The sequence below is a fragment of the Pinus tabuliformis genome, chromosome 6 (assembly GCF_031772625.1).
Source record: "Pinus tabuliformis cultivar Carrire ecotype Pingquan chromosome 6, CPIR1, whole genome shotgun sequence".
NCBI lineage: Eukaryota > Viridiplantae > Streptophyta > Pinopsida > Pinales > Pinaceae > Pinus > Pinus tabuliformis.
The window spans coordinates 251712869-251727470 of NC_142292.1; positions in this window are offsets into that span (position 1 = coordinate 251712869).

Genomic DNA, 14602 nt, shown 5'->3' on the forward strand with positions numbered 1-14602 from the left:
AATGAGCTTGGAAGCCTTCCTTATAGATTTGTATCAGAGTGCAGATGTGGATAAAGGATCATTCAAGGAGGGCTTGAATGGGTCAATATGAACTAGATGAATAGTGAAGTCACAAATATCAAAATCACTTAAGAAGGGGGTTTCCCTTAACTAAAAATTATGCTTTGCTGATATATTTTATTTATGAAAATAACATGAATGCCTGAATGGTAAGAAAATAGAAATGAGTATGTTAGGTCCCTATACTACTAATGTAGCCCATTTATTGTTATTAGTACAACCCTATTTTTGTATTTTTGTGCCCATGTAGTCCCCATATTGTTATTATTGTGCCACATAGAAGCCCACTATTATCATTGTTGTTCCCTTACAATATTATTGGTATGTAGGCTCTAGTTATATTATGACCCCTTAGACTCCTATATATAGAAAAAAGGTCTTGTAATTTGTATCATTTAAGAATTGTTAATTTGTGTAATGTAAAGGAGGTTTCCCCCTCAAAGAGGCTAATTTTGAAGTCGTTGGTCCATCTCTTCTTCTATTTTGTGAGTTCGTTGCATAACATTTGGTATCAGAGATTTGGATTCTAGGGTTTCGTTGCTTCAAACAGGACATTGTGGAATTTTCGTTATAATTTTTTTCTACGAAGCTTCAGAAGCTTAAATTAAAACTCATTAGATCCAAAATCTCGTTGAACCTCATGTACAAATTTCAGATCTTGTCTCGCTATATTTTCGGAGATATGATTTGAGGAAGTTAGGGTTTTTTCCAAGATCCATAATTCAATCGCAAACAGGTGACCTTGGGAAAATCATCATAACTTTGTCTTTGAGAATTAGATTCAAATTTCATAAAAAGTGATAAAAAGAGGATGGATTTTAGTTTGTTGGGTATTTTTTGCAAGGTCGAAAGTTGAAACAGTGACACGGGTCATTTCGTACAAGTTCGCTCTATTGAATCAATATATAATCAGGCCATTGTGGGAGATTGGGCATAACTCTTCCCTGGAGGATCTAATCGCAATAAAAATTGTGGGGTTAGAAAGAAGACTCTGAGGGATACCAAAGGACTAAATTTCAGACCTTGGAGATTCGAAATTTAAGAGATACAATAGGTTCACTATCGATCTCCTACAAAGCAAGAAACATGTGTGTATTTTTTTAAAATTTGCATAAGTTTTGTTTGGAAAATTAGTTTGAAGTGATTCAAAGGGAATAGTTAAGCATAAATATCATTAATTGATGACCCAAAAAAATAAAATGGAAACACCTATTAAATAACCCGAAATCTCTACTATGTTGCATGAAGAAGAGGAAGAAATGCAACATGATATATCAAAATTGCAAGACCAAGTGCAACAAATTTCGCTCTCCAAAAAGTAACAAAAAATGAATTGGAAGCCATGATGAATGTTAATATAGATGGTATAAAAAGGGACATGGAAGATACTCTTCCCACTTGTATCAGTATCTTCCATAGTGTATTGGTATACCATGTCGAGCGAGGAGATGTCCAAGAACTCCATCTCATCCTATATGTACTTGTGTAGACAACCATGGTACTTGAGTAGAAAATCTCGCTCATAATCCTTGATACCCAACTTAGTGCTGAGGGTATGGAAAATATTTGTGAACTCTTGCACATCTTGGTCCCCTCCCTGTCGTAGTGTAGTCCACTTTGTGTATTTATCTTCATTGATCATGACAGGGTAATATTGTTCCTTGATGGCGTCTCAAAAAGATTCCCAAGTGGGTGTGGCTGAAAATATTGACCATTCCCTCTCATCCTTTTGTTCGTAGTAGCTTTCCTACCAGTCCTTGATTTGTGGGGTGGCATTGAGAAGTGCAAAAGTAATATTTTCCTAATTGGAAAAGTCATGAACTAAAAAAATATCCTTCCAACAGATTCAACCATTTATCTATGGCGTCTTCATCTATTTGGCCCTCAAATATGGGAATATCGAAGTTAACTTATACCTTAAAAGTAGAGGCGCATCCAGAGTGGCTGCTGGATGAAGATGTGTTGCCTGTGGGTAGAAGTCGAAGGTTTTGGGAAAAGTTATCCATCATCGTGTTCCTATGTCACTCGAGGGATTCGTCGAGCAATATTTTGAAAGGATCTCCTACCCCTGATCTTTCTTTTCTTCTGCCATGGGAGGCCATCGGTGTTTATGAGGCCGGTCTTGCAAAGGTTCAACTAGATCAAGCCCTAACTCCTTATACCTTGACCTCGTTGGGGACATAAAAATAAAAACAGAGAAAGAGTAGACTGCTCTAATGCCATTGATATGAACTTAAATAGGAATGCAATAACTTATAGATATAACCATAAATAAAGAAATGCAATAGAAATAACACTTCATTTCATTAATATCGGAATACTAAAATATGCTTACAAACATAATGGAAATAAACTAGCCCGGGTGATGGTAGCTTATCTCCGAGAAGAGATGTAGCGGCTACATGCCTCTCAACTATGTTACAATGAGTCTCCAAGGCCTATTTATTATTGAGAAACAATGGAAACAATAAACATCCAGAAACCTAACCTTAAGAGATGAAGCACCAAAATTGTGGGCCCCATTTGGATAAATTGGTACATCAATTTCTTGGGGTGGTAACTTTGGCATACGATCTACATTTGGCTATAATAATACCTTTTTTCGAAGATCTCAAAGAGTAGCCAAAAAAAAATATGGAAGCCATTTTGGGAAATTTCTAGTCTCTCTGTTTTCTCTACAAATGTTGTTTAGGGCCTCAAAACGGTTCTGGAAGTTCAGGACCTGAAAAAATTCCAAAAATAGTAAATTGTGCTACAGTTAAGTGTTAGGACCTCATATTGTCTCTTTTTGACCATACATTTTGCTATGATGTCATCCTTTTTCAACTTATATTTAAAAGTCCTTGTTATTGTTTTAACCCAAGTATCCCAAAGGTACACAATATTTCTTCTCATCATTATACGTTTAATTATTTTACATATAATTACACTATCTTTATTATTAACCATTGAATTGATAGTTGCTGAACGGTTAAAGAATAATGTGCAGTCCACATTGCTGAAACTGCCTGGAGATTGCAAGATTACTCCCACAGTTGCTGAAACAGCAGGAACGACGCACAAATCTTGTGGCTGAACAGTTGTGATCTGTAGTCTAGATTTGACAGCAACAAAAGAAGATCACCAAAGGAGCTGCTACACTAGATGTAACGATCATGATCTAAAGATAGTATTTTTGTAACAACATTTTGTTAAAGGGAAAACTGACTTCCCTATTTTTGTATAAAGGGTTAAAATAGGACTTACAATGTAATCTATGGTAATAGATGTCTCCTCTTTAAAAAGAGGATACATCTACATTAGAGGGGGACAAACAGACTACGAAAAAGGCTTAGTTGAAGGAATAGAACTAGAATTTTTTCTTCTCTGTAACATGACATATTGACAGATGAATAAAATCTTGTTCTGAACATTTCTTTCTAGTTCTTGTTTCCTGGGGAATCTTGTGAGAAGGACAGGGCCCACCTTCATCACAAGATTCACCCATTATATTTCTGCAGTGTGTTAAGTGTGTCTTTTATTCATGCTTTGTTAACAGTACTGTTTACTGAATATCATTTTGCTGAAACTCTGTTTTCTTTCCAATTGATTGCTGCAGTGTTTATTTTATCAATAGTTAATTCATGTGTGTTGCAATTAAGTTTACAGAGCAAGGTGGCAGCTTGATAATCAGGAACAGGTGCTGAAGATTCCCACTCTGGGAATAGGGTCCTGTTCTCTGTTACAGCATAGCCAGTGCTTTCCTTTGCAGATTGATTCTTTAGATTACTTCTTTTAAGCATTCTTTGGTAGCTGTCTGCAATAGGTTGTTTCTGTTGTAACTCAAAGTGGAGCTTCAGTTTGCTTAAGGCAAAGTGTGACCAGTCTTTACTACAACTTTTGTTGCTTTTAGGATTGAGTACATATAGTACGCAGTTGCCTTTGAAATAACAAGACTTCCCTGGGTTGACAATTTATGTAGCACTTTTTTGTTTGAATTAATAAGCAATTAAAGTGACCAACATTAAGGAAAATGAAAGACTGGAAGAGATAGTGTTGGGGGTCCAAGTGGAATAGGAGGGTGGACACCAATATCCACCTGGATCAAAAGGTATTTTTTCTTTATTGTAGACTTGTTTAGTTGTTGGTAGTCTATACATAGTTGTAATGTGCCATCCTTTTTTCTAACATACATTGTTGCGGTTCCCCAAGTTGAAATGTTGGGCTGAATGTATCCCTTATCTAGCATTTCCTTCCGCTGCAATTTCAATTCATAAAGGTCAAGTGTACTCATATATTATGGAGTCTTTGTTGTTGGGATTATTCCTAGAGTTAACTCAATAATAAAATAAATGTCTCTTTTAGGTGGTAATCTAGAAAAAAAATACAAAAACATGTTGTTGAATTGTTTTAACATGGGTTGCACTTCAAATGGATCCAAATTGCCTTCTAATTCCTCAATCACATGGATCACATATAGCACACATCCCTTTCTACTACATCACTTCACTTGAAGTGCAGTTATTTTCTTGAGTGAGATTGGTCTCTTTATCCCTTGCATTGTTATCTTCTCACCATTGTCGCTAAGGCATTTCAACACTTTGTTGTAGCAATCAGCCTTGGTTTTGCATGCTGCCAACCAGTCCATGTTGATTAAAAAATCGTAAGATCCCAGTGGTAATAAATTTAGTGTTTTCATGGTGGTTATGCCACCAATCTCCACTGGGCATGACTCAACTATGTTTGTCACTTGTGTTTTTGTTCTTGTGGCTAGTTGAACTAGCCATGATTCTCTATGAGATCATTGGCAGTTTACACTTCTCTGCAATGTTTGAGGCTAATATAGAAAAAAAATAAAACCTGGTTCAATTAAAATTGAAACATGTTGGTTGATGACCATACCTTCCATTTGGATTAATGCAGCTTACTAGTTTTCCTACCTATTGTTTGGAGCAGCATGAATTTTAGGTATGCTCTAGACCACATCACTCATTGTTGTTGCTTCTTATGCATTGTAGAACTTCATTTCGGTCTATTTTAGCTAAGGGAAATTCCTTCATAAATGTTTTTCTCCACAAGTCCAGCAATATTGTATACACCCTTTTTTGGACCCATCACCCTCTTCATTTTTAGGTTTTAGGGGTTCATTTTTGCTAATCATTGTCGAATTTGGTTTACATTCTTTCCTGGAAAAAGTATTCAACTTCCACTTCTTCCCACCTTGTATAAATCCCAAGGACTATGGCCCTTTTCCTTTGAAGTTTTCCTTATATTTAGTCTTCCAATATGTTTTGGCTTCAGGCTTGTGTTTGGATTGTTAATAACAATACCTCATATTTCAGATGGTGTCCTCTATGGTATTTGGCTCATCAAACTTTATTTTGTCCAGGTAAGTTTGTGGTAAATCGTTGAGATGCCTCTAGATATTTGTTTTCTCATCCTTCATATAAGGCACATACCTCGATAGATCCCAGAATCTGCTTGTATACTCATCAATAGTCAATTGCCCCAATTTATGCTCGTAGAATTATTTGGCTCTGTTGTCATAGTACTTTTAAGATAAGTAATTCTCCCTGAAGTATTCCTCAAACCTTCTCCATGACATCGCTTTCTCCATAATTCCTCTAACATTCTTCCAATATTCCCACCATATATCATATTTTCCTTTCAAACTCAAAATAGTTACTTTGGCCTTCATGCTCTCAGAGTAGTCATGCACCTTGAAGTACTAAATTATTCATCCCCAACAACCAAGCATATGCCTCTTCAACATTTTTTACCTCTCCATCAAAGGTAGGGGGATTTTATTTCTTAAAATCCTCTAGCATTGAGCTATACCTACTTATCCTCTAATAATGGTGATTATTGATCACAATATTTGATGATCAGTTAGGGTTGATTAAATTTGTTTCTAGAGTGCTAAGTAGAATTGTGCCCTCTTCTGCATGTTTGTGTCTCTTCCTTGACTTGGTTCTTCCTACCCTATCGATATACAATCTTTTCTTTTGGACTTCTGATGATATAGGCTTGGAATTTTGCCTCTCTAGATAGTTGGCACCAAGATCCTGTTGTTTCTTCCTTTTTAGGTTTGATAGGATATGCATTATCATTGCATTTACCTTTTGTAACACCCTCTTCCCACACTTACCCAAGCTTACTGGTTCATCGCAGTAAATATGTAACAAGGAGTTTCTATTATATGACTCAATCTCCTAGGTACAGTTAAGGAAGTGGAATCGACAGACTAAAACCAAAATGACCTTCCTCGAGAGCTACAAGAACCCCAAGAGCTAGCCAACCACTTCAGGTGCCCAACTCCTTAATTAACTTAGCTTTTCACTGACCTAGGATCTCAGTCGCTCCTTTGACAAGGAAATCCACTGTCTGAGACTCTTCAATGGCTCCCATAAGCCTGCATCCCAGTGACTGTAGACATTTTCATCCATTTTTGTGCCTATGACTGCAACATATGAGGCACTTTTTCAGGGCTAGGATGCAAGCCTTTTCCCAAAACTTAATGAAACTCTCAGAGGTGATAAATAATAAGGAGACAAGGCTTCTAAAGAAAAAAATGAATAATGACCTAACCTGACTCATCCTAACCATGGTAGGCATTTCGTCAAATACACCATAAACATGTAATGTACAGTTCATATATACACATCTAAACATAGGGGCCTCATACTTATCTTAGATTCATAAAGAAGGTATGATTCCCTCTCACAATAGTTGCATTATCGTCTATTATTTCATACATTCATTACTGATTCATTTACTAATCAAAACATGATGAGATCCATAACTCAAGTCTATCATTAACCATGATTATAACCAACATATAACCAAAATAATAATAATTATAGAACAACCATCAAAGCCACATAATAGCAAGTATATTTACTCATGAAATACAAATAAAATGAGCTCTTATTAACATATGAAAATCCAACCACGTCGTGGACTTCCATGTACCACTCGACCATAGATTAGGCTGAACCAAATATTTCTTTCATCCAATCACCTCCATGCCATATTCCAAGCATGAATGTGGGACTCACAATAAAACCAACCATGGATTCTCATGTTTTACCGTGTATCCTGCCATTACCGGCCAAGGGATTTCTAGGCCCAAAACCCTAATCTATACAACCAGGATTTACCATGTATCCATCCATTATCGATCAAGGGATTCCTAGGCCCAAACAATAAACATACACTACTAGGCTTTACCATAATCCCACCATATACCGGTCAAGGGATCACTGGGCCCTTAAAAAACATGGATGCTTCTAGATCTCTCCACCTAAATTGTGAGGAATTTTTCCCATCTCCACCCTTAGGCTTTACTGTATATCCCTCCTTTTACCGGTCAAGGTATTTCTATGCCTTTGGGAATTTTCCAGAGACACCCCATTCAGTTTCGAAACCATCTGTAAATCCATCTCAACCAAGTAAAGAACCCCATCACACCATGGGTATCTGGAAATGGAAAGGAAAGGTTGAAATAACTATCACACTTGGAAAAACCCATGTCAATGACAACAAGATAACCAAATACACATATGCATGTACCATGCATGCAAAAACTAGCAAGGAAATCATACATGTAACTCAATACCTAGAGTAATCACGTTGTATATGCTTGATCCCACTCTACCTTGCTTGATCTTTGCTTCTCTTTGCCTCCTCTTTCCTTTGCCTTCCTTTCTCTAATGCTAGAGTTCTCCAAGAATTCTCTAAGTGTGCAAGAGTATGAGAGAGTGAAAATAAAGAGAGAGATCCAACCCAAAAATGTCAAAAGGATTTGAACTAATCCTCATAAGCCTTTTTATTATTGAGGCCTCTATTTTCTTCATTTTTCTATATTTTCCTTCAATTTCTTCCTCATATGCAACCTGTGACCTTTCACTTTAATTTTCTCCTAATTTCCTTTATTTTCATAAATAAATTTCCAATGAATTCCTATTTCCTTTCCAAATCCTTTGTCATTGCCTTTGCCAATTTCCCCTTAGCCATAATAAACCAAACGAACACCCACTAGGATGTTTTTCCCAACATTAAGCGTGGAATATTTTTCCTTTATTAACTTTATTACATGAACGTTTAACCCAGAGTTGTTACAAACCCCTCCTCCTTAGGGAAACACTGTCCTTAGTGTTCAATGACACCTACAACCAACAAGACCACTGAAAAGAAAAACATACTGCCTATGGAACTTTATAACTTAGCTCGGTGTAGTATTTACAATATCAACTTGCTGAAAAGTAAACCAACATGACAACATAAAAACATGTCACCCATACTACTTATTGGAGCTTTATAACACATCTCATTGTGGTATTTACAATAACAACCATACATAGATATATACATATACCAAAAATTCATTTGCCTTCACCGGAAAATAATGAGGGATACATAGCCCGCATCTGATCAACCATCTACCATGTAACTTCATCGGGCCCAAAGTGCTTCCACTGCACTTTAACTTGCTCGATCGCTTGATTCAGGAGCATGAGCATCTTTTGCTGCAATATGAATTAAGGTTTAGGTTGGAATTCTCCTTCTAGATCCACCTGCAATACAGACCAATCAATAACATGATCAACATCCTTTACATATCTTTTAAGCAATGAAACATGGAAAACATCATGGAATTTCACTATTGGAGGCAGTGCAAGTCTGTAGGCCACCAATCCAACCCTCTCAAGGATCTCCAAAGGCATGCAATAATGAGGTTCCAACTTCGCACATGACCCAATCTTCGAGGAGCTCTTCTTGGGCTTGATGTGAATGTACGTTCCCCAACCTGAAACTCCTTAAACTCCCTATGTTTATCTACAAAAATTTTATTCCTGTGTTGTGCTTCCTTTATATTCTTCTTGATAATTTGCATTTGTTGTTCCATCTCTGCAAACATGTTTGGTCCTATCAACACATTGTTCATTTGATCATTCCAACTGGTGGGAGTGTTACAACTCCTACCATAGAGTGCCTGGAATAGACTCATCATCGGTGACTCCTGATACACATTGTTGTAAGAAAACTCTATGTGTGGAAAATACTCTTCCAACTTTCGTTGCTAATGCATGACATATATTCTCAAAATGTCCTGCAAAATCTTGTTGACCCTATTTGTCTGTCCATCTATCTGTGGATGATAAGTTGTTTTGAAGGCCAACTCTATATCCAAACCTGCAAATAAATCCTTCCAAAACCTAGAAGTGAACTTAAAATATTTTTTTGACATAATCTTCTTCAAAACACGAGGCAACCTCACTATCTCCTTGATGAAGACATGTGCTACATCACTAGTTGAATCATAAGACTTCACTGGAATGAAGTGTGCTACCTTTGTCAACCATAACCATAATAGAATCATGTTGTTTAGATTTCCTCAGAAATCCTGTAATGAAATCCATGGAAATTACCCCCCATTTCCACTCTGGAATTGGAATCGGTTGTAGTAGGCCACCTAGATGCTTACGCTCTTCTCTTACATCTTGAAAATCCAAACATATAACCACAAACTATGCCACTTCCTTCTTCAGATTTGGCCAATAATAGAACTTCTTCACTGTTGTCAATGTCTTTTGTTATCCCAGATGACCTGAATATGGCTTAACATGAAATTCCCTCCAGATAAGCTTCTTGATCTCACTCTTGTCTAGCACATAGATCATGTCCATAAATCTATCCAGGCCATCTATTGTGAGATGATAACCCACATCTTATTCACATGTACCCTGCTGTTGTAACTTGTGCCTAAGCTGCATATACCCATCTTCATGTTGTCCTTCTTGTAAGATCATATCTTGTAAACCTATCGCATATGAACTCATAGTTGTTATATGAGTTACATTTACTCTTTTGCTAAGATCATCTACAACCCTATTCTCTTTAGCCTTAATGTACTTGATCTCAGAGTCAAACTCACTTATCATGGCCAACCATCTAGCTTGCCTGGCATTCAGATTCAGTTGGTCATATAGTTATCTCAATCCATTGTGGTCACTCATCATCACAAACCTCCTGCCAATAAAATAGTGTCTCAACATCTTTAATGCATGGACAATCGCTGCCAACTCATGATCATGCATAACATAATGTTTCTCATGCTCATTCATTTTCCTTGTTTCATAGCATACCACCTATCCCTCCTACATCAAGACTCCACCAAGTCCTCTCCTATAGGCATATGTACACACCACAAACTCTTTATCTGGTACCACAATCTTGAGAACTGGAGCATTTGTCAAAAAATTCTTCAACTACTCAAATCTTGTTGCACATTAATATATCCATATGAATTTCTTTCCTTTCCTCTACAAGGATGTAATAGGATAGGAAAATTGTGAGAGTTCTTGATGAACCTCCTATAATAACTTGCTAAACCCATGAATGATACGACCTCATCCACATTTCTAGGAGCTTCCCATTCATGATACCTTTCATCTATTATGGATCCACTATTATGCCTTCCTTGGAAACCACATGCCCAAGTAATGTACCTCTATCTAAAAGAAACTGTGTTTACTAAGCTTGGCATACAGTTGATGCACTCTTAGCAATTTCAATATTGTTTCTAAGTTTTCGACATGCTCTTCCTCATTCTTAGAATATATCAATATATCATCAATGAATATAGTAACAAAATTGTCTAGATAAAGACGCAACACACTATTCATCAAGCCCATTAAAGTAGCGGAAGCATTAGTCAAACAAAAAGGAACTAAAACAAACTCATAATGCCCATGCCTAGTCTGCAAAGCAGTCTTGTATATGTCCTCTTCTTTAATGCGTACCTGATGGTATCCTGATCTCAAATAAATCTTCGAGAACACTATTGCTCCCTTCAACTAGTCAAACAAGTCATCAATCCTTGGCAAGGGATACCTGTTCTTGATGGTTACCTTGTTAAACTACCTATAATCAATGCACAATCTAAGAGTACGATCATTCTTTTTCACAAATAATACTGGTTCACCCCATGGAAATACACTTGGCCTAATGTATCCTTTGTCAATAATTTCCTTCAACTCCAACTTCAATTTCACAAAATCTATAGTGCTCATTATGTATGGTGCCTTTGATGCTAGTGCTGCCCCTAGTACCAACTCAATAGAAAAGTCCACTTCCCTGTGAGGTGGAAACTCTAAAATCTCTGCTAGGAATACATCCTGAAACTGCCACAATATTGGGTACCTCTTCAAGACTTCTGCATCCTCAACATCCTAACCTTTATCACTAGAAATATGTAATCCAAATAACACAAACCCTTTCTTTCAACTGTGCTTCACCTGTATAGTTGTTACCATTCTAACAGATGTAGCATTTTTCTTACCCTACAATATTCTTTGTTCTCCATTGTCATCCAAGCACTCATTGGCCTTATCATAGCAATCTACTTTGGTCCTGTAAAGATAAAGACAATGCATACCCAACACCATATTGTATGATCCCAATGGAAGTACATTCAGGTTTATGTAGGCATACAATTCTCCTCAAATTCACAAGCTCTTACCCAGTGATTAACTCTCTTCTTAGTACCTGTAGCCAACTGCACTAACCAAAACTCTACATGCACTTATTTTCTCAAACCACACTTATCCACCATGCCAAGGTTGGCATAAATATAATTAGATCCAGGGTCAATCAAAATAGAAACAACTTGATCACAAATATTATTGTCCATCTTGATAATAAATGCCTGGTTATCTACCTACATGTTATCCAATGTTGCATAGATCTGAGGAATGCCTGGTGATCTACCTTCACCTGCTCTACTACCCGATTCTATAGTGTGTTTTTCCTCCTGTCCAATATCCACAGTAGTTCTGGTTGGAACTCTCCCTTGAGTCCCACCTGTATCATAGACCAATCAACAATGTGATTAGAATCATGTACATACTTCTTAAGCAAAGAAACATGAAAAATATCATGTGCGTTCATTGTCGGTGGCAAGGCCAATATATAGGCCACTGGTCCCACTTTTTCCAATATTTTAACGGTCCACAAAATCTAGGTGCCAACTTGGCACAAGAACCCACTTTTAGTGAGCTCTTCCTTAGTCTAATGTGGAGATACACATGCTCCCCCACTTATAATTCCTTTTGCATCCTCTACTAGCATGCATAACTCTTTTTCCGATCATAGGCTACCTTTAATTGTTTCTTTATCTTGACGTACTTCCTACTCCATTTCCTTCAACATATCAGTCCCAAGAACTACTCTATTTATTGTGTCACTCTGGTTGATAAGGGTGTTGCATTTTTTCCCATATAGTAGCTCAAAAGGGCTCATCCCCAAAAACTCCTAGTATCCATTATTGTATTCAAATTCCACCAATGATAGGAAATATTCCCACTTCCTTGGTTGATGCATGACATACATTCTCAGCATGTCCTCCAAAATCCTATGAACTATTTCTATTTGGACATCTATCAGAGGATGATAATAGTACTGAAATCCATCTTGGTTCCAAAACTATCAAACAATGACATCCAAAATTTATAAGTGAACATAGTATTTCGATCAGATATAATCTTCTTAGGCACATCATGGAATTTGAATATCTCCTTCATGAATATTTGGGTTATGTTGACTGCTTTATGAGTGGACTTGACAGTTATGAAGTGAGTTTCCTTACTTAGCTTATCCACCACCACCATGATGGCATCATGTTGTTTGGTTGTATTTGGAAATCCCGTAATGAATTCCATATATATGACATCCCACTTACACTCAGGAATTGGGACTAGTTGCAACAATCATGTTGGATTCCTATATTCTACCTTTACTTGTTGACACTCTAGACACTTGGCAATATATGATGAAGTTTCCTTCTTCAATCCTGGCCAATAATATGTTTTATTTATGGTTGTTATCATATTTTGGCAACTAAATGACCTAAGTAAGGTATATATGTAATTCATTCATGACGAGCTTCCTCAAATCATCTACATCAGGCACATATTTTATGTTCTTGAACAATAGCATACCATAATCAGTGAGTTGGTAACTCTTTCTCATGGATCCATCCAGTTCATTCTTCCAACATTTCTTTCCATGTTGGTAGTCATGATACAACACCTCTTTAATCCTTTCCTTGATTTCAACTACGCAAGTACTGAAGGCTACCAAATGAATGTCTTGTAGACTCCTACTAAGTGCATTTTACACTTTATTTTATTTTCCCTTTATGTGTTTTATAATAAAATCAAATTCATTAATCAAGGCTAACCATCTAGCCTATCTGGCATTCAAATTAGGCTAATCAAATAAAAAAAATTAGGTCCCTATAATACTAATGTAGCACCTTATTGTTATTGTTGTGCCCATGAAGTTCCCATGTTGTTATTATTCTACCCCATAGAAGCCCACTATTGTTATTGTTGTGCCCTTACATTATTATTGTAATGTAGGCTTCAATTATATTATGACCCCTTAGACTCTTATATACAGAAAGAAGATTTTATCATTTGAGTCATCCAATAATTGTTCATTTATGTGATGTAAGGGAGGTTTCCCCCTCAAAAAGGCTATTTTTCAAGTTGTTGATCTATCTTTTCTTCTTTTTTGTGAGCTGGTTGCATAACATTTGGTATCAAAGCTTTGGATTCTAGGGTTTCGCTTCTTCAAATAGGTCATCTTGGTCGCTATAATTTTTTGTCTATGAAGCTTCAGAAGCTTAAATTGCAACCAAGTGGAGTTGAAATCTTGGTGAACTTTGTGCTGGAATTGCAGATCTTGGTTTGTTTTTTTTTTCTTAGATATGGTCCAAAGAAGTTATGGTTTTTTTCATTATCCAGAATTCCATTAGGGGAATTTTGAGGTCTAAAATGGGCCTCCTAAGGAAATTATAAAATAATAGTGGAAATAATAAAATAAGATTAGATTACATCATCAAATTTTAGAGGAAAAAAAGAGAAAATTGTTTTTTTAACTCATCTTTTCAACTTATCTCCCTATTGGTTTACTCAAATTTTGAGCAGAAACACTTTTTGGATGAAAAATTTCATTACTCATCCATGGAGTACCCATGTTGCATACTTTCAATGGACCTGCTACAAAAAAAATGAGAAATACATGGGAAAATCACGTTTTTGCATGTATTTCTCATTTTTCGTGTAGCAGGGTCCATTGAAAGTATGCAACATGGGTACTCCTTGGATGAGGAATTAAATTTTTCATCTAATGAGTATTCCTGCTTGAAATTTGAGTAAAATCTTAGGCAGACAAGTTGAAAATACGAGTTGAAAAAGTAGTTTTATTATTTTATTATTTTTTAATCTTCTTACTTTTTTTTACTCCAAAAATGGTGAATCACCCCCCATGGTTTAAATCATCATATTGAATCCTATTGGTTCCTATAAAGTTTACTTTGGTTTTACATTTTTCTTAGGAGGCCTATTTTAAACCTCAAAATTCCCCTAATGCAGTCTCAAACAAGTGACCGAGCGAAAATCGGCATAACTTTCGCTTCAAGCATCGGATTGGAATTTCGTAAAAAGGGACAGAACAAGAATGGAATTTAGTTTCTTTTATCAATTTCAGGGCTGAA